This window comes from Culex quinquefasciatus, chromosome 2 (genome assembly GCF_015732765.1).
Source record: "Culex quinquefasciatus strain JHB chromosome 2, VPISU_Cqui_1.0_pri_paternal, whole genome shotgun sequence".
In the NCBI taxonomy this organism is placed as follows: Eukaryota; Metazoa; Arthropoda; class Insecta; order Diptera; family Culicidae; genus Culex; species Culex quinquefasciatus.
Genome location: NC_051862.1, coordinates 61,258,839 through 61,284,393, shown reverse-complemented (window position 1 = coordinate 61,284,393; position 25,555 = coordinate 61,258,839). Strand labels below are relative to the sequence as shown.

Sequence of the window (25,555 nt, the reverse complement as noted above, 5' to 3'; positions counted from 1 at the left end):
ATCTACAGGTGTGTATCGTTCTTTTTGCGACAAGACTCCGCCTCCCGGGTCTCCTAAGTGTGAAGGTATGGCACGGGGAGAGGGCACCGAATACCTATATTTACACTTAGAATTTTTTGCGTCCGCCTCGGGATTCGAACCAGCGACCTCTGGATTGTGTGTCCAGCGCGCGGTCCGATTGATCCACACAGGCAGACATAGTATAAAATAGCAACTTTAATGGTTAAAATAAGTGTTAGGTTCAATTAATGCCTTGGCTGCTTGTAAAAAAAAAACATACAACTTCAAGAAAATATATAATTTTTTTAAATATATAAGCTGTTTTTTAACTCGTTCAACATATCAAAAGTAATGATCAGTATTTTGTATTGATAAGAAGTAGCTAGGTAAATTTTTTTTAATCACAATGTTTGGGAAGTAAATAAAATGAATCCATGTTTCAAAACGATAAAATTGCTTTTGAATACGTCTCTGTGACCAGTTTGAAAGAATATGATAAAGAATAACATTGATAATTTAGTTGAAATGAAAAAAAAAAAACATTCAGCTAATATGTTTTTCATGGCAAAACATTGAAATGAAAAAAAAAATGAAATTATGTTTTCATGTTAAATATTTTATCCAGAACAAATCATACTGGTTTAATCTCATGAATAAATAGATAAGCATTAAATTGACCTTTAAAATCTACTATTCACTTGAAATACCATTTTTATGTAATTACAACACAAAGTTTTCAAATGTTTGGAACGAGTATTTGAAATTTGTTGCATTTTTTTATAAAATATGAAGTAGTTTTTAAATGATTTTTTAATGATTCGGCCTTATAAAAGACTTCGATTAAAATAATTTTCATAGAAAAAAAAGTAGTTAAGTAGTTTCAGATTTCAACCTTACGCCCTTGGTAGCTTTAGTCCTCTATGATTTTTTAACTTTTGACTGTAATTTCTCGAACACTTTAAAAAAAATAAACTTAATTTTTCTAGAACAAATCCTCTTAGAGACATTTAATGATACCAATTCAATTTTCTTCCAATTTGGTCATGGTAAACTCAACGTAAAAAAAGAGTTGCCTTATTTTCAAATGATATAACAAGAATTTTCGTTCAAAACACTTACCATAATTTTAATAGTTCAGTTCATAATATTGTAATTTGTGTTGCCCAACAAATAAACAAGATCTATTCCTAGTTCAGAAATTAATACCTACTTCAGAAATTAATACCATCTGAAATAAATATTGACATGAAATTTTCAGACGAACTAATAAGTTCAATAAAAACAGTAAATTGAATTGAATGAAAAAAATAGTTCTCTCATTATTTTTTTTTGTAACTTTAAAAAAATGTATCAAAAAGTTAAAAAAGTGTATACTTCCGCTTGAATTTCGGGAATTCCTGGGAAATTAAGAAATTTCCCGGGAAACGGAAAATATTTTTTTTTTCGGGAATCCCGGGATTTTTTTCCTAGGACGGGAAATTGGACGCTCTAGCTCTTTATGGGGGCCTTCCCTACTTTTGAGCCATCTCTTCGATCTTTTCGAAAACAATATTTTAAGAAATGTTGAATCGAATCTTACATTTCAAAAGGGCCAAACATTCAATATTACGCCCTTTTAAAATGTTAGTCTTTGTTAGAAAAAAGCAAAAATTTCACATCAAGTAATTTTTTAAATTTTGAAGAATCATTCTGTGAATTCTAGATCATTTCTTAGGCTTTTTAATCCTAAAAATTGTATCAACTGTATTATTGTAATGCGATTTTCTATTTAAACAGAACGATCCTGCTGAACTTTTGGCAAAGTTGCTCTCTACAACACGAACTAAAAATACATGAGGCATATAAAAGGTACCGAAAATGTCCAATAGCCCTAAATTGAACTTATTTGATTTGAAATGCTCACATTCGCTACCAAATGAGCTATACCTTAGGATTCAAGCTTTGTATACCATCGAGATCATTCCCAGTAATGGACGGAAAAATGGCCAAGTTTGATGCCATTTCAAACAAATCATGTTATTGTGTTTCAGCATGACTTACTAAACATTGTCTTTTTGGAAGGCAAATTTTTTGACAAATCAAGTTCGAGACAAATATTTACCATAATGCCAAACATTAGAAAAGGTCAGGCGAAACCACTCCCAAAAATGCCGAAGTTCAGACAGGTTGTAAATAGAAATCCACCAATGCAAAAACACAGTCAGCATAGTGTAAATAAACAAACCCCTTTCCAAAGAACAACCTTTCTCTTCCTCGAAAGTCTCCACGACAGTGAAGAGCTAAGAAGCTTGTCTCGAAAATTGTGTGTTTGGAATTGGAAAATCCCTAGAAAAAACAGACTTTCGTCGCCAAGCTCGGTTGAGTCCTCTTTTGGAGGTAGAGAGAGCGAAAAAAAGGATAATCACCAAACAGCAACTTCTGCGATAAGTGGCTAAATGTTTGCCAACCACATGACTAGAAGGATTCTTTGGTGGGTCAGGAGGATGGTGGATTCCGCGGAAAAGGGGACACTGAGTTCCGGGGTAGAAGAGCTCGTTATTTTTAGCTTAGACCCTTGACGCTAGGCTCTAGCTTAAGTGCGTCTGAGGTCTGTTACGGGGCGAAATTGGGTTGCCTTTTGGTGACTTTTTGAAATCTTGATAAGCTCAAAAAGGGTAAAAGATGTGTTGAATGGACACAGTCTGCTTGAATACGGAAGGACGGGATCAGATGGGGATCTAGACAAGTCAAAGTTTGATTAATTCACTTGTTGATGACATTTCTAATCACAGCAGAAAAGAGTGTATTTTAGATTGTAATTCAATACTGGATTTCACCATGTGGATGTGATGATTGTTTAAGTCCTAGTTGCTTAAGAATTGATAATTGATAACAAAACTAATTTCACCATAATCCACATTTTAAGACAATACGGGAAAATCTCCACGGTATCCCCAAATAAGTTTCGCTTCGAGTTGGAAGATTTTAGGAATGTTATAAGGTATAAGATACGCTTTTTCAACAATTTGATGGTTGAAAATTTACTTTCATTTGATTTGATTTGATGTGTTAACCAACATTTAATGGTTGAAATCTTACTTTAGAGAAAAAAAACTTTTTGAAATTTAAGTTTCCAAATTAAATATATTTAAATTTTATCACATGAAATAGTTCAAGCATTTTATATGCCTTCCTGATTCCTCCAGAAAACATCAGGTTTTAAAATTCGTTCAACATCTGCAATTCAACCGATTGACTCCTTCGTCACAACTTGCCGACAGCAGATTTCAACCCATTGCTGTTCATCCCACTTCCCCTTAAAAAGGACCAAAAATCGCTTGTTTATATTCACGCTCACCACATTTCGTTTTCTATTCCTCTGGCCGCGTCTTGTTAGTCCATCCCATCATACAACAGTTCTTGGAGACTTTTTTTTTTCGGGAAAGGATTATATTTGATTACGGCGACAAATTTTAAGGATTTTGGGCGTCCGGGGCGTGCCGGGGACCTATTTTTCGGCCTCTCACCCACTCACAATATGCTGGTTTGGCTTCTTTTCTCGTGATAATTTATGACTTCTTGAGCTATAAATATTTCCTCATCCGACACGGTCACCCGGGTTTTCGGGGGCTGAAATAGAGCAATCCCTTCTCCTACTTCTCCAAAGATGATCCTAGAACTGCTCTCTGAAATTTTGATGAAAATTCATCTCGACGAAAAAAAAGTGCCATTCTTGGCAAAGAACCTCCTCCATGTTGTGTCCCTTTTACGACACAGAATTTTATTGCAACTGAAAATCATAATATTTACCACATTGCCTCACATGTCCTTTTTTTTCCTTCCTTCAGGGAACAAACAGCACATGGTTTCCCCTTGAAGATCCTTCTTGTGGCCAAGGACTCCCGCCGCCTTGGCCGTTATCGACCAGCCTCGAAAAATTGCTTCGCTTCGGAACGGAACCGAGATCAATTTGCTGATCCGTAAAAGATACGGAAAATTGGGCCAGGTTCCATCGGGGCGATATCGGCCTCGAAAGAAAGAGTCCTTGAAAGGAATCGAGCCAAAATATTGACGACTGCCACGCAAAGGGACCGCAATTTGGTCCAGTTCATGGTCGGTTTTCCACAGAGTTGAGGACGCGTTGCGCGATAACATGTGATGAGGGAAGGGAAGAAAAAAAGTCACTAAATAACATCAAAGATGAGTTTGCCGAAGCCGTTGGAATGTCCTTGGTGTTTATGGGAGAGCCATTTAAATGTGAAAGTTAAGGAAATGGGATGTATGGATTTTTGGAACTATAATGATAAATTTGAGTTTGACAAGCTTGTAATGGATTTTCGGAAAAAGTTTAATGTATGAAGAAATAAGCAGATGTGGATCATAACAAAACAATAAAGTGGTTTAAAAAATGTTTTTTTTTTTTTAAATTCTGCCACCTTGTACAACTACCAAAACAAACTAACTCAATAAAAATGAATCAACTCCTACAAACAACTTCTTGAAGAACAACATCATCCACTTATGATTATGGCAACTTGTATCCACGCATAGAGGGCGACCACTTTGCAGCTTCAACTTCTATCCATCAATCCGCTCAAACTCGCAAGAAAACCCGGCGTCAACGTCATCCCACGTGGTCATTTCTCCAGCTCGTAGTGTGGTGTGGTATTGCACACTATCCACGATGAAACGGAAACCCTCACATAAAGAGTCAAGTTTTCAGCTCCTACGCGTTTAACCCTCTAGTGACTTATCTTCAACTTCTTTTGTTTTTTTTAATTGCTGATAAATAAGTTTTTAGCGAATTTTAATGAATTCAAAATTATTTGAAAAAATCATTTGGTTCAAACCTGAACAGATCAATTCTCTATCAATTCGCAAATCGGCTTGTTAGTTTTTTTAATTTTTTTTTGAAATTAAATATGTCTTTATTGAATATTCTTATAATAATTACATTTCTTTTACATGCTAAGTGGTATGGCCTAATGCTCTTCATCTTTGTTGTATTTTTCGTTTTATTATTAACTGATCACATTTATTTTATTTACTTCAAATAGTTTTACATTATTGCATTGAATCGAATACATTTGGGTAAAAAAGAACAACTAATCCTAACTTAAAACTAAAAAATAAATTCATTGAAATATTCAAAATCACTAGAACGAGTAAACTACGAACTGTATTTTAAGATGAATGCTCCAAGCGTTCTTACTTGTTCCTGACGAGTTTTGCACCCACGCAGAGTTGTTGTCATCTAGATGAAAATGTTCAGAAGTTCTTGTGGTGAAAACAGGTCACTACTGCCTTCATCCGTTGATGCTGGTTGGTTTTCCCTCGGTTGCTGACTGAAGCCAGGCGGTGTTGTATTCTCTGCAACTTTTTGCCGCTGATTCAACGGCAATGGCTGCAGATTTGGCACCTCTCGAACAGATCCCGCTCCTGGTGACGCCAAAGCAGGAAAATCCACGTCCGTGTATGCTGGTGGTGTTTTGCGACGATTTGGTTGGAGCCTCGTCGTCGCTTGCTGCCGAATTTTTACAAACTCAGCTCGTTTTGGGCAGCTTCGATTCTTGGTAGAATGGTCGCCGCCGCAATTGAAGCATTTGGCTTCGATGTTCTCGTTGATTGTTTCGCAAGCTTGAGTTTTGTGCTCACCTCCGCAGGTTGCACAACGACTCTTGATGAAACAGTTCCTTCCACCATGTCCAAACTGCAAGCAGTTCGAACATTGCGTCACGTCACGGTGCACTGGACGATAACGTTCCCAAGTCACGATGATGTTGAAAATTGCCCGAACTGCTTTCAGCTCAGACGGCGTTGTCGATCCTTTCTCGAGATGAACCAGGTACAGTTGATCACGATACTTGATGTCCTTGTTGTGTCTCGTCATCTTGAAGACTTCGATCACGTTCAACTTAAGAGTTTTGAGCTCTTCTTTCAGCACACTCACATCCATGTCGTACAGGCCTCGGAGGACCTGTTTCATGGGCCGTTTACCTGGATCGTCATGGCTGTAGTATTCAATCTTGGTGTTGTTCAGGAAATCCCGAACGTAGTTGTAATCCTTTCTGGTAGGTAGCAGAATTTTGAGTCCATCAGCACACAAGCGAATGGAAGCTCGTAGAGCACCAGATTTGATAAACCCGATCAGCCACTTTCGCACCGAATCCGATGACGATGTTTTCACAAAAATGGGTGGCAACTTTTCCCGTCGTTCAAATTCTTCCTTCTCGCTCACGTCCACAGGGAGGGTAGCAAACTGGTTTCCAGACAAATTTTGAGCGTCCTTGCTCAAACTGCCTGGCTTTGCAGGTAGCGCTTCGGCATTCTTTAGCTTCTTCAAATCTGCCGATCCTGCTGGTGAGGACCGCTTCTTTTTCTTGCCGTGAGGCATTTTTGCACTTTTTAAGCACTTTTCAGGAGCTAATATCCAGGAGTACCTCACTGATTGGTGTTCCACAAGGGAATGAGCTTGTTAGTTTATTTTTTTTATTCGTATGAAACTTTATCCGTCGATTCTCTGCGTTCAAATAAGCCATTTGCATAATTAGTTTTTTCATACAAGTCTCAATACAAATCTGGGGGCTGTCCATATAAAAGTGCTATGAAGACATTACAAAAACTGTGTCTCGAGAAGGGATAATCTGATCGATCTAGTGTCTTCGGCAAAATCGGAGGTTAATTAGGACTGCTCAGAAAAAATAAATACAGCAAAAAGTTACACTCTAAAAAAATCATCGTACAAAACTTTGATTTTGTAAAAATTTGTCCACTTTTTTTCATTTATTATAAGAAGATATTTTCTGATTTTCAATATCAATAGGACTCAAAGCATATTATTTGTACCATTCAAAACGAAATCATACCTTATTTCAAAAATATGGAAATATTTTTTTTCCAAAGAGTTAAGAAAATTGTCTGCAATTTTCTTTTTAGGACAATGTTTATCCAACCTTTGGTTAAGGAGCGGCCGTGGCTGACTGGTCACGGTGTTCGCTTTGTTAGCGAATGGTCCTGGGTTCGATTCCCATCTGCTCCCAACGAGAAAGTATAGGAAATATAAATCTTGAAACTCTGAACATGAACGAAAAATCAAAGTCGCTCGAGTCGGGGTTCGATCCCCCGTCCTTTGGATTGGTAAGCAAAAATGCTAACCAATAGGCCATCGCGACTTGGTGAGCTATAACTGGAATTAGGAATACTGTTGCTATCAACTATATACGCGCTGGGTCCTTGTCCATTTGACAAGGGTTCGGAAGTTCTGAATAACGTTTGAACCCGATTGGTGCAAACGTTCTTCAGGGCGGGGCTTGTCGATAAAGCTGAAGTACCTCGCGCTCGGCTAGCCAGCGTAGAAATGGGTCACCGAAGCTCGGCAGAGCTAACACCTTCCAAATGCCTATGCGAGTTATTTGCATGTATAGAATGTAGATCTAAAAATACATGGAAACAACTCAATTTGTAAGAAGCGGCCGCGTGGCCCCGTTTGGTTGGTTGCACACACACACACACATAATGTTTATCCAACCTTTGGTTGCTGGGATATGGCCTTGCAAAAAATGAATATAAAATGAGTTTTTTTTAGTTCCACCCAATTGACCCTCAAAATTCATTCATTGATATCTAGGAAACCATTGATCAGATTTTCAATGTTAAAAAGTGTAACTTTTGTGAAATTGCGCGAACCTTTTGATTTTTTTTTTTATTTTTTGATGAGGCCAACCATTATTATTTAGGCCCTTTGATATGTAAGTTGTGATTTTAAAAATTATCAAAAAAATATTTTTTTTGTGTGCATTTTAAATTTTTCCAAAAAACACTATTTTTTCAAAAAAATCATAGTTTGGCCAAAATCAAACAACATCCGTCATACCCTAGCTCAAAAGAAGGCATTTTCGTCTACTAAAATATATCAAAAACGTTACTTAATCCACCCTTAGGTGGTTGGTGCCTTCCTCACATTTAGAAGGTAATGCTATCCAAAATAGATACAAAAGGGCGGAACTTTCAGTGTTCTATCAACTTCATTCATTATTCATACCATCAGATTGGGTAGTCAGATCTTCATAATTCAGGGCTTATAACTTTTGATAGGGTTGTCAGATCTGCCAATCTATTGAACTCGTTGGAAAGGTATTTCGATTACCTATTCAACGACCAGTCGCATGATAGATCCGGAATATATGAGATCCGGCCTCTTAAAGGTTCATAAATAACACTTAAATGCTTATAACTTTTGATAGGGTTGTCAGATCTTCAATGTCTTGGACGCGTTGGAAAGGCCTTTTGATTACTTATCCAACGATAGGTTGCATGAGAGATCCGGACAACGTTTTCATCGAAATATTCGAGATCCAGCCTCCAAAAAGTGCATAAATAACACTTAAGTGCTTATAACTTTTGATAGGGTTGTCAGATCTTAGATGTTTTTAACGCGTTGGAAAGGTTTTTTTATAACCTTTCTAAAAATGTATAGCATGACGGGTTTCTTACAAAAACCACCCTTTTTACAATCTTCCGGACTTTTGTTAAAATCGTTTTTATAGCATAACTTTTGAAGTACTTTTCTAAACTATATAATTTTCAATAGCGACTTATGGGACCCCAAGACGGATCGAATGAGACCAAAACGATCCAAATCAGTTCAGCCAGTGCCGAGATAATCCAGTGCAAATTTTTTTGATCAACATCCCACCACACACACAGACATTTGCTCAGAATTTGATTCTGAGTTGATAGGTATACGTGAAGGTGGGTCTAGGAGGTAAAACTAAGAAGTTGTTTTCTTAGTGATTTTATAGCCTTTCCTGAGTAAGGTGAGGAAGGCAAAAATGAAAAAGATCGAAGGGGATAAAGTTTGGCATAATCGAGTTTTTGTGTTAAAAAGTAATTTAAAAGAATAACACATAATAACATGGACTACAGACTGTTTTTAAATTATTGAACAGTCATGAAATCACAAACATAAGATAATTTTTCAGATCAAAATTAAATTGAAAAATCATTTAAACATTTTCCGCAAAAATCTAATATGGACATTACTTCTATAGAAAAAGTAATGTTTTTCTATTTTTTTTTCAAGGTGACAATGTCTTGAAAACGCTGCTTTCTTCAATATTTTAAAAAGCCCTTGTAAGCAATTATAAATTTTCCGCATCTTATTTCACAAAGTTAAATTTTGAGTTTCAATTGAGTTTCAAACGAAATTTGTACTGTTTTGTTCATGAATTTAAACTTTGTCGAGGTAGCCAACTCTGAAAATTATTTCTCATTTAGTACATTTTTTGATAGATTCCCTTAAACAACTTGAGTAGTTTTGCAGGAAAATTAGATTATTACACTTTTTTAATTAAATAACTCGCAAAGCAAATTTTGAATTACAATCAATTTCTGTTAGCATGAGCATGAGCATGAGAGACCACCCATGGTTGTCCTTCTCCGTTGCTGAACAGGACCGTAATATCCTATCAATACAACCGGTCATACGCTTCAACGATCTAATGGTGTTTCCCTTATCAACAGCATGTATGAATGCGCTGAATAGATAAAACATCAAGATCATTAAAACTAGATCTGAAGCAAATAGGTAACAGTCATTGGCCACCAACGGCGCCCGCCATGTCAGTTTGTAGATCTCGGGGGATTGGGACGGGAATGTTAGTTAGCACAGGTTGCTACCAAAGGTGGCAATCTTCTATACGATATCCAAACCCCCACGTGTGCCGGAAAAACTACTTCTACTTGGGATTTTGTTAGTGGGAAAGGGTAATGGCCAGGATTCATCATAGAGGATGATGATGCGACCCAATAATCAATAAATTTTGTTTAATAGTGTGATGGATTAAGAATTCTCAAGGCAAACAGTCGGATGATGCGGATGAGACTATTCCCGGTTATTTGGTGTTGATTTAGAATAAATGATTCAATCTTAGACAGCCGGCTGTGGAAAGATAAAACCAAATAATATTCTAAAAAGTGAAAACGCAAAACCACCCGGATAGAAAAACAAACACAATCGGGGGGGCAACAAAGACGGAAACGGCAACGAAAATCTTGCGTGATGACCGCGACGTGCACCGTTCAACTTCACAAACGCAACTCTTAATATAGTATTAATTCGACCGCGATTCTCCAGAAATTCTCCGTCGGCGTGCCTTCCGATCAACGGTGATGTAGGAAGGGCTTCATTTATTGAAATGATTTTATATCATTAGCCTTAAAAAATATTCGACGGCGTGCCTTCCAATCATCGATGATATAGAAAGGACTTAATCCAGCAATACGACTTGCTAGTCTCAAAAAATAGGTACGTTTTAATAGAAAACTATAAAAAGAGAACAACACAAAAAAACTCATCGGCCAACGAACGCGAGTGAAAAAAACAATGAAAAAAAGAAGAAGGTAAAAAAACAGAACTGCTTTTATTTAATTATAATTACCAATCACCCCATGCACTCGAACAGCGACACAAAAGAGACGGAAAATAACACGAAAAAACAGGACTGCGCGTCCACACAGGCACCGCGCTACTGATCTTGAATTACAATCAATTTCTGTTAGTGCCAAAAGTAGTCACTTAAAACACATCCAAAAAATTTCTTCAAATAACTGATTGTTTTTTTTTTCATTTCCAAATTTCAATGCTACAGTCCAGACTCGATTATCCAAAGTTTCAATTATCCGATGTTCGATTATCCGAATGTTTGTATGGGACTTCGAATAATCGAATCATGACAAAAAATGTTGTTTTCGTAATATTCAATTTTTTTTTATTTTTAACATAAAATTCGAGTTCTGTGACATTTTCATTTTAGTCAGAATTGAATAGTTGATTGGCTAATAAATTACAAAATTCACTTTAGCGTTGTTTAGGGGTCATACTTAAGCTCGACCATCAAAAATAAGACAACGAAAAAAAAATCGTGATTCGATTATCCAAAGCTTCGATTATCCGAAGTGAAATTTATCCGAGGCCTTCGGACAATCGAGACTGTATCATAAAAAAAAAATCCACAAAGACGTGTTTTCAATAATTTGCAGTCTTAAGTGATGATTGTTTGGAAATCAAATAAAATTTCAGCAAATAATGTAATTAAATGTCAGAATAAGTTAAAATGAAACCAACCTTATTTTCGATTTATGAGCAAAAGTTGTCCACAATTGCTCTTGATGAATTTTGATAAAAGTTCAAGCTATAAATTCTGATCGCATAATTGTTGAAATTGATAAATATGCATATGGGACATATATGGGAAATGGACGATCGCTGGACGGCAAAGAGCTGGGTTAATGATGAATGGATATATAAAAAAAATCATAATTTTTCTGAAAACAAATAGATTTTCTTATGGTTTAAATTACTTTAAATACATTTTCAATCATTTGCTTAAGTTTCATCAATAATATAATTATGTTTTTAGAAAGACAACAACTTTAAAAAATATTAGTTTTGGCCTAATTGAAACACATAAAGATGGAAAGATTTTCTGAAATTTGGGTGCAGCTGAAGGTTTTCCAACTGCAACCACTGGGTATGACTGAATACAGGCGCATCTTCCTCACTGTTCCCCGACGATGACGACGGAGGCGATTTTTCACTCAACAGCTAATTAATAAAAATGACGTGCCGAAAGAAGGGGATCACTTTCCGACAGCACGGCTGCAACTGCCTGCGCGGTAAGTATTTTTAGGTGCTAAACCCTTTCGGCAGCAAGTCCGGATGGTGTCGGCTGCGAGTGAGGAAAAAAAATCCAAATTGAAAGAATACCGACAGTTTTTGGAAATTGGATACTTGAGGAATTCCTCACTGAGTTATTACGTTTGAGGAGAGCGCACAATAACGATTAACGGGGTTTCCCTTCTTCGGTTAGTAATCTGAACGTGAAAAGAGAGGAAAAACTGTCGAGGGAAAAGGCGCACTTGAGTGGCAATCCACTTTTGGTAGTGACGCGCCGCGGCGAGAAAAATAAACAAATAAAAAAAGTTATTTGATAAAAAGTCAAGAGCTTGAAATGGGTAACCGTAAACCGGAGTGACTTTGATAGGATTTCAATTTGTTTTTAGAATATTTTCCAAAAGGTTTTTCTCAAGATTATTATTTTTAAAACATGTACTGGGGTAGACCACACAAAGTTCATGCACTATTTAGGAAAAAAAGTTTTTTCAATAATGTTTAGAAAAATAGTTACGTGAAAAATTCTTAGTTTTAATTCCGAGGTGACTTTGATCGTCATAGTTTTTCTTGTTAAAATCATACTAAAGTAGCTGATATAGTTTTTAAGAAAAAAAATCAATGTTTACATTTAGTTTACTAAGTGTATAAGCTTTTTAGCAAAATACATACAAATTTTAAGGTAAAATTGTTAAAAAGTCGGAATTTTGCCTGAAATTTGTTAAAACAAGTTTTGTTTGTAAACTTATCGATTTATATTGTATTTTATACTGAATTTGAAGCACGGATCCCAAGTTTTCACATTTTACATGAAATTTGTTCAACTGAAATTGCTTATAAATTTGGAGATTTTTTTTAATTGTATTTCAAAAACGCATATTATTTATTATTAACAAACTTTTTTAACCTTCTTCTAGTGGAAAATTGTCCAAAGAATCCTAAAATGCATACCGTTTTCCGATTAAAAATCATGTTCATTGAGAAAATCAAGACAATTTGAGAAGTTTAAAATAATGACTTTCATCAATATTTTCTAAACTATCTTTTTAAACTTTTCAAAATTTTATGAAAAGTTCTTTTTGAAGTACTTTGAACACTTCTCTACCACGGTCAGTATGATTCTAAACCATTCGGTACGTATTTTAATTGTACTGATCATTTTGCGGAAAAAGCGCAAACCTATCAAAGTCACCCCGTTTTAAGGTGCAAAGACAACTTGTCGTGCTCGTGCTATCTTGTCGCATGTTGATTTTGGGCCACATTTAGTTAAAAACGCCATTTTTGCCACATTCCATGCCTCACCTCTTAACCTTCACATGTCCCCAAAATTCAATTTTAATCCTAAGATATTCAATAAAAACCGAAAAAACTCCGTACACTGTTGTTGTCGTGCTATCTTGACACACCCTGAAAATTGCGTGAGTACGACAACATTCCAAAGGGGATGGAGATTGGGATTGGGATTGGGATTGGGATTGGGATTGGGATTGGGATTGGGATTGGGATTGGGATTGGGATTGGGATTGGGATTGGGATTGGGATTGGGATTGGGATTGGGATTGGGATTGGGATTGGGATTGGGATTGGGATTGGGATTGGGATTGGGATTGGGATTGGGATTGGGATTGGGATTGGGATTGGGATTGGGATTGGGATTGGGATTGGGATTGGGATTGGGATTGGGATTGGGATTGGGATTGGGATTGGGATTGGGATTGGGATTGGGATTGGGATTGGGATTGGGATTGGGATTGGGATTGGGATTGGGATTGGGATTGGGATTGGGATTGGGATTGGGATTGGGATTGGGATTGGGATTGGGATTGGGATTGGGATTGGGATTGGGATTGGGATTGGGATTGGGATTGGGATTGGGATTGGGATTGGGATTGGGATTGGGATTGGAATCAGTCAGAGTTTCGAATCAAGAATCTAAACGAATGCTTCAACCAGTTTACAGCTCAATATCTCACTCAACCTTCGATCCCAATCGAATTCCCAAAATACACTCCTCATCGCTGTTCACAGCATGAGTCCCACATTTGTAACTGTTATTTCCAACACGTGTCCCCGCCGGGCTGCCAAACGAAGAGGCTCTCACTTCCAACGCAGCGGATCCGGATGGTAATCTGAAGAGAGCAAGCATTCCTCAGTTTGCTGCTGCTAGATTTTAGTGTTTTGGTGATTATTTTTTCGTGTAATTTTAGAAGGGCGCTTCCCGGCGTCGTAAACGCAGCTGTCAAGCTCAACGCCCATTGAGAGGTGACGGTTTTGTTGTTTCTCGGTAGGAAAAGTGTTGTTTGGATGTTTTTTTCTGTTGTTGTTATCTCTGGGGACAACAGACAAACTTGTTCTGTAGAGTTCGTTCCCAGTAGGAATTGTTGTGTTGCGAAGTGCACATTTTGTAGGTTAGGTTACAGGATTGAAAGGGAAAACCTTGGGGCAGATGCAACAGGGTAATTAGTGCTGGACAAGTTCGCTAGAATTCGCCGGACAGCAAGTCCTGTAGGCAAATCCGTGCTCACTGGCAATCAACCGTACTGTACAAACGATTCATTTGACCGATTCTTTCGTGACGGGACAACGTTTGTACGCATATGTTTTTAGTTTTTTGCTGATAACTTTAAAATCTGTGGGAAAAGGTACCAATATTTATACAAATTTGGAAAGTACATTAAATTTCCTATAAGATTCACTCCAGCAAACATTTAAAAACACAAAGTTTGAGTCAAGTGAGATACAAATGTAGCGTGACGGGACAACATCGTACAATTGGATCATTTTGATTTGTATACACAAAAGTGAAGAACTCTGCTCTCCTAGTAAGTTTTTGGAAAAACCCTATTCTACAGTTGTTTCTAAAATGAAAAACGAAGATTTTGCTTCCTAGATCACCCAATTTCGTCAAATTTTGTTGATTTGACAGGTACTTCTTTTCGTGACGGGACAACGCAGATATTTTGCAAAAGAGGGTTTTGCTCGCGTTGTCCCGTCACGAAATGAAGCAATTGTGAAAATCTCTACTGACTAGGCAACTTTAACTAATTTGGGGTCGCTGAGCTCGAATATGACTCCTAGAATACTCCAAAGTATTCCGGGAATGTGCAATCCAAAATGGCGGCCAATATGGCGGTGCTATAATATTCGATATTTTATAAAGAAATGTAATCGGCAATGAACAGGTAAAATTTAACAAAGGGTTGTTGAACTCAAATATGAGCTCTAGAATATTCCAAATACTCAGAGAATGTGCAATCCAAGATGGCGGCCAATATGGCGAAGCTAGAAAATTTGATTTTTTTTTCAGATGTGTAACAGGCAATCAACGGGTCAAATTCAACTAATTTGGGGTCGCTGAACTTGAATATGTGCCATAGAATACTCCAAAGTACTCAGGGAATGTGAAATCCAAGATGGCGGCCAATATGGCAAAGCTGAAAATTTTGTTTTTTTTTCAGATGTGTAACAGGCAATCAACGGATCAAATTTATCTAATTTGGGGTCGCTGAACTTGAATATGTGCCATAGAATACTCTAAAGTACTCAGGGAATGTGCAATCCAAGATGGCGGCCAATATGGCGAAGCTAGAAAGTTTGATTTTTTTGTTCAGGGTTGTAACAGGAAATCAACGGGTCAAATTTAACTAACTTGGAGTCGCTGAACTCGAATATGAGCCTTATAATACTCCAAAGTACTCAGGGAATGTGCAATCCAAGATGGCGAAGCTAGAAAATTGAATTGCATTCCCTGAGTACTTATTTATTTATTTGTCACCGTATTTGGCATTATGCCGCACAGACTGTTCTAAGGACTTTAGAATATTCTAAGGACTTTAGAATATTCTAAGGATTATATTCGAGTTCAGCATCCCCAAATTAATTAAATTTGACCTGTTGACTGCCTGTTACATTTCTGTATAAAAATTTCCAATGTTCTAGATTCGCCATCTTGGCCGCCATCTTGGATTGCACATTCTCTGAGTACTTTGGAGTATTATATGGCTCATATTCGAGTTCAGCGACCCCAGATTAGTTAAATTTGACTAGTTGATTGAACTTAAAAATCCTTTTATGGTGTTTTTTTCCATTCTGCCGCCATATTAGACGCCATCTTGAATATCTCGCTTCCCTTTGAGACTCAGGAAAATCAACAGGCAAATTTGGATTCTGGAGGGTCGATTTAGTCTAGATCGATCAAAAACTGGCCTGTTACACGATTTGCTTCTAGACACGACAAATGAGCACCTTTTTTTGAATTCGTGCCTTGACCGAAAAATTGGCGTGACGGGACAACGCAAACTTGCGTCAGTCGTAACTCTGGTTCCTTTTGACCAATTTTCGATTTCTAATAAGCATTTTAAAGGGTTTTTTGAGTACGAAGAGAATCCAAAATATGATGCAAAACCGATTTCACGAACTATTGCAAATTAAACTATTGTCATTTTTCGTGACGGGACAACGCTTCCATATACCCCTTTTTCAAATGTCCTGTATAATTTTATACCTACAAAATCTGCTTCTGTCAATAAGAGGGCTTATAAAAGAGTCATTTTACTATAAAATACCGTTTAGATTGATTAAATATCTGCATTCCTTCCATTAAATTGAGCTATTATTTAAAACAGTTGGGAAAATTAAAAATTCCCAGCGTTTATACATTTTACAACATCTGCTCACATATATGTTTAGAATAGGAACTTTGGTGTGGAAATATGTTTTTTGTGTGGTTCAAATAGTTGGAAAACATGGAAAATTATCAGAACCATCCTAAGTTCAACTTGAAAAACTGACTGCTTGGTAAACAAGTGCTAAGAATCGGTCATTTATGCATGCACAATGTTGCACCGGAGGAGGAATTGACCTCTGGCCATGGATCTATCAACTGAGGCCGGTGGTATTCAGCGTGACGCGTCTCGTTAATAAAGCATGATAATCACCTTCGCGGTTAATTAAAACGTGATATTTGCGCTGGATAAATGAAGCAATTGCGCCAACCGACTATAATTAGAACCCTGACCACGGAGTTGAGAGAATGTCCGTACCTGGGGTATCGTAAAACTGCATGCATGATTCGCTTGAGACTCCGGAATGACCCCGGAGTTAACTGCGCGGCCAATAAATGAGAGGTCTCACGGAACTGTGCCCTGTGACGAGGCTTGTTTGTCAGTTGTCATCGTGTACTCTACGGCGATGTGCAGTAAAGAGCTCGGAACAAAACAAATAGAATAAATTGAGGTGATTTATGAGTTAAGAGTCAGGAGAGCGGCATGAAATGAACATGTTAGTACATCTACGACCACATCACCGATGTAAGACCTGATTACATCATTATGATTGTACTGTGAAGAAAATTAAAAAAAAATGTCAAACTTGTCTGGAAGCTTGAGTTATACTACGCCACAATTGCTCCCTAACCACCTGCGCACTGTTCCGTCCGTGACCACAATCATCCCGTCTTCCAACAGGTACCCACAAGAGGCACCTCTTCGCAGAAAGACCTACCGCGGCTGTGCCTCCAAGCCGCGAAATTATCCTCAATATTTATCCTCTATCTCATTCATCTTCTTATCCCGGGCTGGCCACGAGGGTCTCTTCGGTTGAGGACCATTGCTGGTACCTCAACCTCTCTGTATCTGGAGGCCTCTCTGCCCGGGCTAATCTTATGCAGTTACAAACAAATTGCAGTCATCGTTTATAAGTTAAACGATCGTTGAACAACGGCAGTTATCTATTAAATGTACCCTCGCGAGGACATCGCGCTAGCGTGCGGTGGGGTGAATCGGGACAGAGCCCAAATTTAAATTGAAGGGAAATTAGCTCTATAAACTGATATAAAGCTGATCCAGAGCTGATTTAGTGCTAATTTTCTAAGTTATAGTGCTTCTTACAAATTACACCGGGTGACGGTACTCCGAACGACACCTCCCGACTAGAGGGGGTACTCGCAGAGGTCGGCCAACCGCAGCAGTGATTTATGTTTGTTTAAGACCCGTTTTATGGTTTATTATTTGCCACATCCATCTCAGTCGCCGCGGATGACGGTTCGGCGATAGCCGGCAGGAGGTTTGTACTTTTATTGAGGATCACCGAGGATCGCGTGGGGGTCTTCGATTTCGCAGTCCGGATAATCGTAATTGCAAATTGAATCTATCATAGATCAGCAATTTCTGTCGTAATGCTGCGGTGTTAACAAGCGCGTGTGCGAGCAATTCGCAGCACAAGATTGAGGCAACGAAAAATGGCGCTGAGAAATCATGTTGAAAGCTGATGAATGTCTGGTGTAGTCGTCGGGATTAGTCATGGACGGGGCTGTTGTGGATTTTGAGATAAAGAACTTCACTGGTTGTTGCGAGGTACCTCGAGAAGGGTGGGTATTGTAAACATCAAGTAACATTGTATTGATGGAGTTCGGCGTAGAGTTAATAGTTGTTATCTTTGCAATAATTTTTTATGAACTTTATAATAAAGTGCTATTGCTCATAAACACAAGCTATTCAAGTCAATTATTGAATCAATGACCTCGCAATGACTTCATAACTTCATGTGATGAGTATTGAATTTTCAAATACTTTAATAGTTTTAGATACCATCCCGGATAAACGAAAACTATATCGATTGCAGTGTGGAACTTAAAAAAACTTTATGAAATATGGTCACCATTTGTAATAATGTTATTTGGCGGACCTCGATAACTATTTGTTAAATGGTTACCATACGTAATAGAGTTATTTTAATGTTCATAATGGTCAACAATTTTCATGATAACTTTGAACAACTATATCTGGATGTTTTCTGAAATGGTTACCCTAAATCATAAGGTAATTTTAAAATTCAAATGGTTCAACTGGCGGACTTGGATGATTATTTGTCAAATAGTTACCGTTATAATTGGGGTTTTTAAAAAGTTTGTAATGGTGATTTTTTTCTGAATGACTTTGAAAAACTTTTTGAGGATGTTTGCTGAAATAGTTATCCTAAATCAAAAGGTTATTTTAAAGTTCAAATGGTTAACTTCAATACGCGATATTATATATATGTTCGAAATATTGTAATGATTTTCTAATATGTTTCACCAAATTCATCCAGGTTTTATTATTATTTTGAATAAAAATTGTGCCTCGGAGCGCCCATCATGCAAAAAATAAAAATATAGTGATGTTAACAATACGGGGTGCACTTTCTTGGAAAATCTTTCCAATCATTTGAAGAATCTAGAATTTGAATTTTGGTAGTCACGTAGCCACGTTGTTCATGCACGAGCCCTATCCGAACTACCTATCCGAAGAGATTTTCCACAAGCGGCACCCAATCACACAATCAAAAACCTGAATTATTTCGGATGGGGACCGTAAACGTTTTTGATGGGCTGAAAAATAAGATTACCTCGGCCTCGGCCAGGAGAGAGCAAGCACCACGTTGATACCACCATTTAGCAATGCGCGGTGGAAGTAAAATCAGGCAAATTATTTGTCCCTGCAAATCTTTTCTTGATCCAGGGGGAGCACCCATTCGGCCAGTTTCCCCACAAATGGAAGCAACCCGTTTGCCGTGCTTTAAAACGCAGGCGATTCCCGACAGCGGCCCAATGTTTGGATCTACCATGATGCAAAAATGGTACAATCAAAGTAATAGCCCAATAAACCATTAAGAATCCGCTATCGGCGTACATCTGTCCTCCCTGCAACAACTTTCCTTCAATCGTGGTTGACCATCTTTATTCCCATCCAGCCAACTAAAATCGAACCAGCATCAAAAGCCACACCAGGCAACGATCCAATTCTCCAAATACAAAATACAAATCCAATACGAAGCCTAGTTTCCGAGCAGAAATCACTAAAAGTTTTGTTTAACATAACTTTTTTTTAAACATGACTTGCGACGACAGATTTGTTGTTGTTGTTGTTTGTTTTGGTTGCGCCGGTTTCTCACAGATGAATCAGCGTGAACCCAGTCACGAAATATTCTAGCACAGCTGGTTGCCAGAATCCTGCAAAAATAGTAGAACATTTCTGCTAGAATGCTGTTAGAATACCCACCTCTGTGAGAACTCTTCCAGAATCCTGCTAGAACGCCGTGACTGGGAGGGCGTTTGCGAAGAAGGAGAGAAATGTCAAAACTGGGCGATACACGCAAAATGTGAGAAATTGCCGGAGATTACCACAGTTTATTTTGGGAGGTGTACACTGTAACTGAAAATCGCACATTGCTAATGCGTTTCGCCCTTTTTCATACGAATTTTTCAGTTCAACTACGTTAACCAAAAAAAATGTAATCGCAGTTGAACTGAATAATTAGTACACGGTCAGCTGGAGGCACTCAAAATCAAGTTCAAATCCAAAATGACACTGTCAACTTGGTGTTGCATTTGGTGCAACGATCGTTGGAGGAGGAATGTTTGTTTTGATTTTATATCCTCTCGGGCCGGCAAAGTTTTTTTTTAATAGGATTTTTTTCGCTGAGCACGCGGCGGCCGCAGCAGCAGCATCGGCTGGCAGCAACAAAACTGATGGGCATGATGTCGGCTATCAGTTTGGCGGAACCGAAGACGGAAGACCACACCAAGACGGTGGAGCTGCAGAAGGCGCTCGAGCTGAACCACCGGATGGAGATTCTGTCCAAGCTGAACACGCTGGTCAAGCAGTGGGTGCGCAATGTGTCCATCTCGAAGAACATGCCGGAAGTGCTGGCCGAGAAGCTCGGCGGGAAGATCTACACTGTTGGGTCGTACCGGCTGGGCGTAACCACAAGGGGGCGAATATTGACGCGCTGTGCCTGACGCCGCGCAACATCGAACGGCAGGACTACTTTGGGTCGTTCTTCGAGCTGCTGAAGAAACAGCCCGAGGTAACGGGGTGCCGCGCCGTCGAGGAGGCGCTTGTGCCGGTCATCAAGATGAACTTTGACGGCATCAAGATTGATTTGCTGTTTGCGCGGTTGGCGCTCAAGGAGCTTCCGGACAACTTTGACCAGCGCGACGATATGCTGCTGAAAAATCTGGACCCCAAGTTAGTGCGCAGTCTGAACGGGTGCCGCGCCACCGACGAGATCCTGCGGCTGATGCCCAACATTGACAACTTTCGGCTGGCGAAGAGTGAGTTGAGCTTTGGTTGGTATCTTTCGGGGATTTTGTTAATATTGGGGTTTTCTTCTTTTCACTGTATTTATCTGTTTTCAGAGCATGGAATCTACTCCAACTCTTTGTGTTACTTTGGAGGTGTGTCGTGGGCTATGCTTATGGCCAGGACGTGTCAGCTCCCGAATGTCGTCGCGGCCACGCAGGTGTACAAGTTTTTTTTATGGTGTTTTCGCGCTGGAAGTGGCCCCAGTCGGTTTTCCTGAAGCGGCCGGACACCGTGAATCTGGGCTTTCAAGTGTGGGATCCGCTGGTCAACATGCAGGAACGGTTCCACCTGATGCCGATCATCACGCCGGCATATCCGCAGCAAAACTCGACCTTCCATGTCAACCCGAAGTGCTTCGAGCAGCAGGAGCAAAACCAAAAGGACGACGGCGGTGAGGGCGCAGACAACACTCTGGTCACTCTGGTTCCTGGGGCTGTAGTTTGAGCGGTCAGAGAACCTGAACGTGGACCTGACCGAAAGCATCCAGAACTTTACCGATGCCGTGCACAAACATGCGGTGCGTTGAGCGATTCTACAGACAAAAAAACGAGTCTCTAACCGAGTTGTTTTCTTTCAGGTGCACATCAAGGTCATCGAGACGACACGCGACGGCATGAAGTTCGAGGCGCGGCACGTCCGGCGGAAGCAGCTCAACCAGTACCTCGACCCGAACCTGTTCAAGCGGGAGCGCAAAAACCAGCGACTCCTTCGCCGTCGCGAATGCGCAAACGACCTGCTCAGAAGAAACTGTACACGGCGTCTCCGTTGACGTCGGTGGAATCCGAAATGTTGATCTAGCAACAGAAGGCGGTGGTAGAGGTGTGAAAATCAGCAAAGTGAGATTTTCAGTTACAGTGCAGAGCGCGATCGCAGCAGCCTTTTGTTTTGGTTCAGTCTGCGTCGTGATATGTTTTGTTTACGTCGCGTGTGTTCATTTGTGAAGTGACTGCAGACTGACAGAAAACTCGCGGCAAAAAATAAAAAAAAAACTTTGAGACCAGGGCATCCTCACCAAGACCACCAGCAACGCCGTCTGGCCTCCATAGGGTGCGCTGAAATCCCTAGACGGGCAGACCTGGCTGATCTTCCAAAATCCACGCCTCTCCGCCTAAACCTCCTTTATCGAGGATCGCGAGTGTTTTTTTACTTTGCGCTGTCAGTTGACGTCTAACACCGTTTGTGATCCATCTCGACGGATCGCGAGTGTTTTGGCGCCTCCGACCAGGATCTCGTCGACCGCTTCTGCAACCGGGACGATCTGTGATGTGTGGACAAGGCAGCGCTTTTCACCGTGAGGAGCATACCAACATCGAAATCGAACCCTGCCCAAGCGCCCTGTCGATGCTGTCCATCTTCATCGGCGATCACCGCAAGCTCCAGAAGGACTTTTTAGCGCTACCAAAAATGGTCAAGCAACAGAAGAGGAGAGGATTAGACATTTTAAAGGTACATTCCTTTTTTTGCCAAAAACAACGCTTCCATGTCAACTCAGTTGATAATTTTGGTTGGGACTCTCTATTTCGATGACCCTTCGTTTGCGGTGGAGGCTGCGTCCTCCTCCTTGACCTTGCTGATGACCGGCAGCTGCTCGGCGATTTCGTTCTGCTGGTGTCTTCACCGGCCACTCTTGTGCCGGCGGTTTGTGCTTCATATGTTGCAACTTTGCCTCGCGGTGGGTGAACTAGGGCGAAATTCGACGGGTTTTGATTCGCGGTGTTTCGGTGAGTGATCGTATCACTATGGCAGCGTTGGGTTTTTTGGCCGCCGTGGAGCTATCAGTTTTGCTCCACAATGTTAACACATTATGGCCAGAACAAAACAGTGTTTCTAGACTGGTTGAGCGAAATCACTGGTGTCGTGGCACCTATGCCGATGTCGATTTCGACTCTCCGCTAGGTCAGCGACGAATGTCTCGAGTGTGACGAGCGGAAGTTATTAAATTCGTTTGAACCGCTCTCTACCATCGCACGTCGATCTTCACAGTGTCAGGTCCGTTAGATTGACCAGCGGAATTACGGTTCCGTTCTCTAGCATCAACGGAATCGGTGATGTGGAGGTGTAGTGTGATATTTTAAACAAATAGAACGTTTCATCCCGGTGAAATCAGGTTTCAGATCCTCTGCGAAAGTTATTCTTTGTTTCGCATAATCTACACCAACCATCAAAGGTAACACAATCTTCAAAAAAGTTTGGGCTTGCCTTCTTTTGAATGCAGATTCTCTTTTTGCATTAAATGTCTAAATCAGTTTATCAATATTTTATATTCAACGCAAAATAATATTTGCCTTGCGCGTTCTCTCTTTTCTCTTCTCTCGCTACGCTTCGTTACCTGCTCTCGCGCAGGCAAGCGCAGCGCAGGCAAAAACAGTCTGAAGTGAAACGTTTGTGCGGCTGGTCGTTGTTTACGTTTTGTGCGCAGGTATAATTTTCAAACAAATCATTTAATTTACCAGATACTTTGTTTATATTTTTCTTGTTAATAATTTCAGCGCCGTGGAGAACTCGATAAAAACGGAACAGCTGGTGCTGGAGAATTCGAGCGGTAATCAAGAGATCTTGCCGGCAGCCGGCCGACAATATTGTTCCGCCGAGGATGCGACCAAGTGAACAAACGATTGGCATCAATCAATCTGAATCATCAGATAAGTACATATGATATTTGAATATTATATTCATCTTGATACTTTGTGATTTTTTTCTTCTTACTTTTTCAGGTTTGGACGATTTTGGCAGTAGGATCAACTAAACACAATCAACATTCAACTAGAATTTAAGCCACTAAAGTTCAATTATTATTGCTGTGAGCCATCCGTCAAAAAGTGAACAATTCTGTAAAAAAAGGTAGGTAAAAAATGTAAGAAAAACTTTTAAAAACTATTTCAAAACTGTTTCTCAAAAAGGAGTAAATTTGTATGATAAACTTTAATTTACCATTTGAAAACTATTTCTGAAATAGTGAAACTGGGAAAAAATGTAGGATAAACCTTAAATAACCAAATGAAAACTATTTCCAAAATAGTAGCGCTAGGTAAAAATAGCAAGAAAAACCCTAAAAAACCATTTACAAACCCTTTCTAAAAAAGTAGACGCAAGGTTAAAATTTGTAAGAAAAACCTTAAAATACTTTTTTAAAACCATTTCTCAAGCAGTAAAAACCGAGAGAAAAAGGTCGCTTTTTCGCGAAAATTAACTTTATTTTTACCATTACACAAATGGTAATCTGACGAAACGTTGTTCGGGGATTTTTAAGGTTACCGTTGCTAACCACCCTCAATTCAGATGGTCGAACTTTATGAAAAATGGTTTGGTACCATTTCTGATATGGTATTTTTAAGGTTTTCCTACCATTTTTCAAATAGTGGTTACGATCTCTGAAATGGTGAGAAAACCATTTAACACAAAGTTTTTTTAAGGTTCTCGTTTATGCGGGATTACATTTTATTACTTACTGCGCAATTCTCACTAACTTGGACTTCGCACTAAATTATTGCTACCGATCGCACTATTGCGACTTGTCAAACTGACTTGGGAAATTTTAATTTTCTCAAAAAATGATCAAATCGAGCCGATGTTGCTCACCTGTCAATCGCAATTTTAAAGAGCGAATGTCCAGTTTGGTGGAAACTGGGACTGGAAATGTAAATAAACAACTGCTGGTTGCCTAATTTTTGGAAATTCTTTTTTTGTTTTTTGTTTTTTTTTTTGTTTTTTGTTTTTTGTTTTTTGTTTTTTGTTTTTTGTTTTTTGTTTTTTGTTTTTTGTTTTTTGTTTTTTGTTTTTTGTTTTTTGTTTTTTGTTTTTTGTTTTTTGTTTTTTGTTTTTGTTTTGTTTTTGTTTTTTGTTTTTGTTTTTGTTTTTGTTTTTGTTTTTTGTTTTTTGTTTTTTGTTTTTTGTTTTTGTTTTTTGTTTTTTGTTTTTGTTTTTTGTTTTTGTTTTTGTTTTTGTTTTTTGTTTTTGTTTTTGTTTTTGTTTTTTGTTTTTTGTTTTTGTTTTTTTTTTGTTTTTTGTTTTTTGTTTTTTGTTTTTTGTTTTTTGTTTTTTGTTTTTTGTTTTTTGTTTTTTGTTTTTTGTTTTTTGTTTTTTGTTTTTTGTTTTTTGTTTTTTGTTTTTTGTTTTTTGTTTTTTGTTTTTTGTTTTTTGTTTTTTTTTTGTTTTTTTGTGTTTATTGCAATTATTTTGCTGTTATTTGCAACGGCTATAGTTATATTTTTATTTTTCGATGTATTAATGTTATGAATTTTCAACTCAATCTTATTTGACTAGGTCATATTACAACAGCATCGTTACTAACAATCCCAAAGAGCACCCATTCCAAACGCAATTTATATCATAATCATTCACATTGTTTCTTCACAGAATTGCACTGCACCATGCTGTTTTTCTGATTTCCGTCCCATTGAACACACCATCAACGTTTTATGACACTTGAGGTGATTTATGCCCACATCCAAACATCACTTCTCCACTCCTAACGACTCAACTTTTCACACGTTTTCCCAGCAGTTCTGATTGTTTCAAAAGTACCAACCGAGAGTACCCAAGTGCCTCATTCTTCCGATGAAGTGGAAAAGTGCTCGTTTTGTGCCTACATACAGTAATTGCAACAATTTTGATTGGATTTCATTATTTTCCACCCCTCTCTGGCCGACGATGACTTGGTTTCGTCTTGCCATGAATATTGATTTATCGCCATCAATCAATAAAATTTCGCAGGAACAAGGCAAATTTCCTTTCCCGACCCAGCAGGAGACACTTTTCAACGATCGATGGGTGACGCCTCCGG

The 25,555-nt window shown here is 38.8% G+C and overlaps 1 pseudogene; it reads left to right on the top strand.

Annotated features, from left to right (window-relative positions):
- Window positions 1-24,135, top strand: part of LOC119766025 — a 38,056-nt pseudogene extending 13,921 nt beyond the window's left edge.
- Window positions 24,136-25,555: the final 1,420 nt, after the last annotated feature.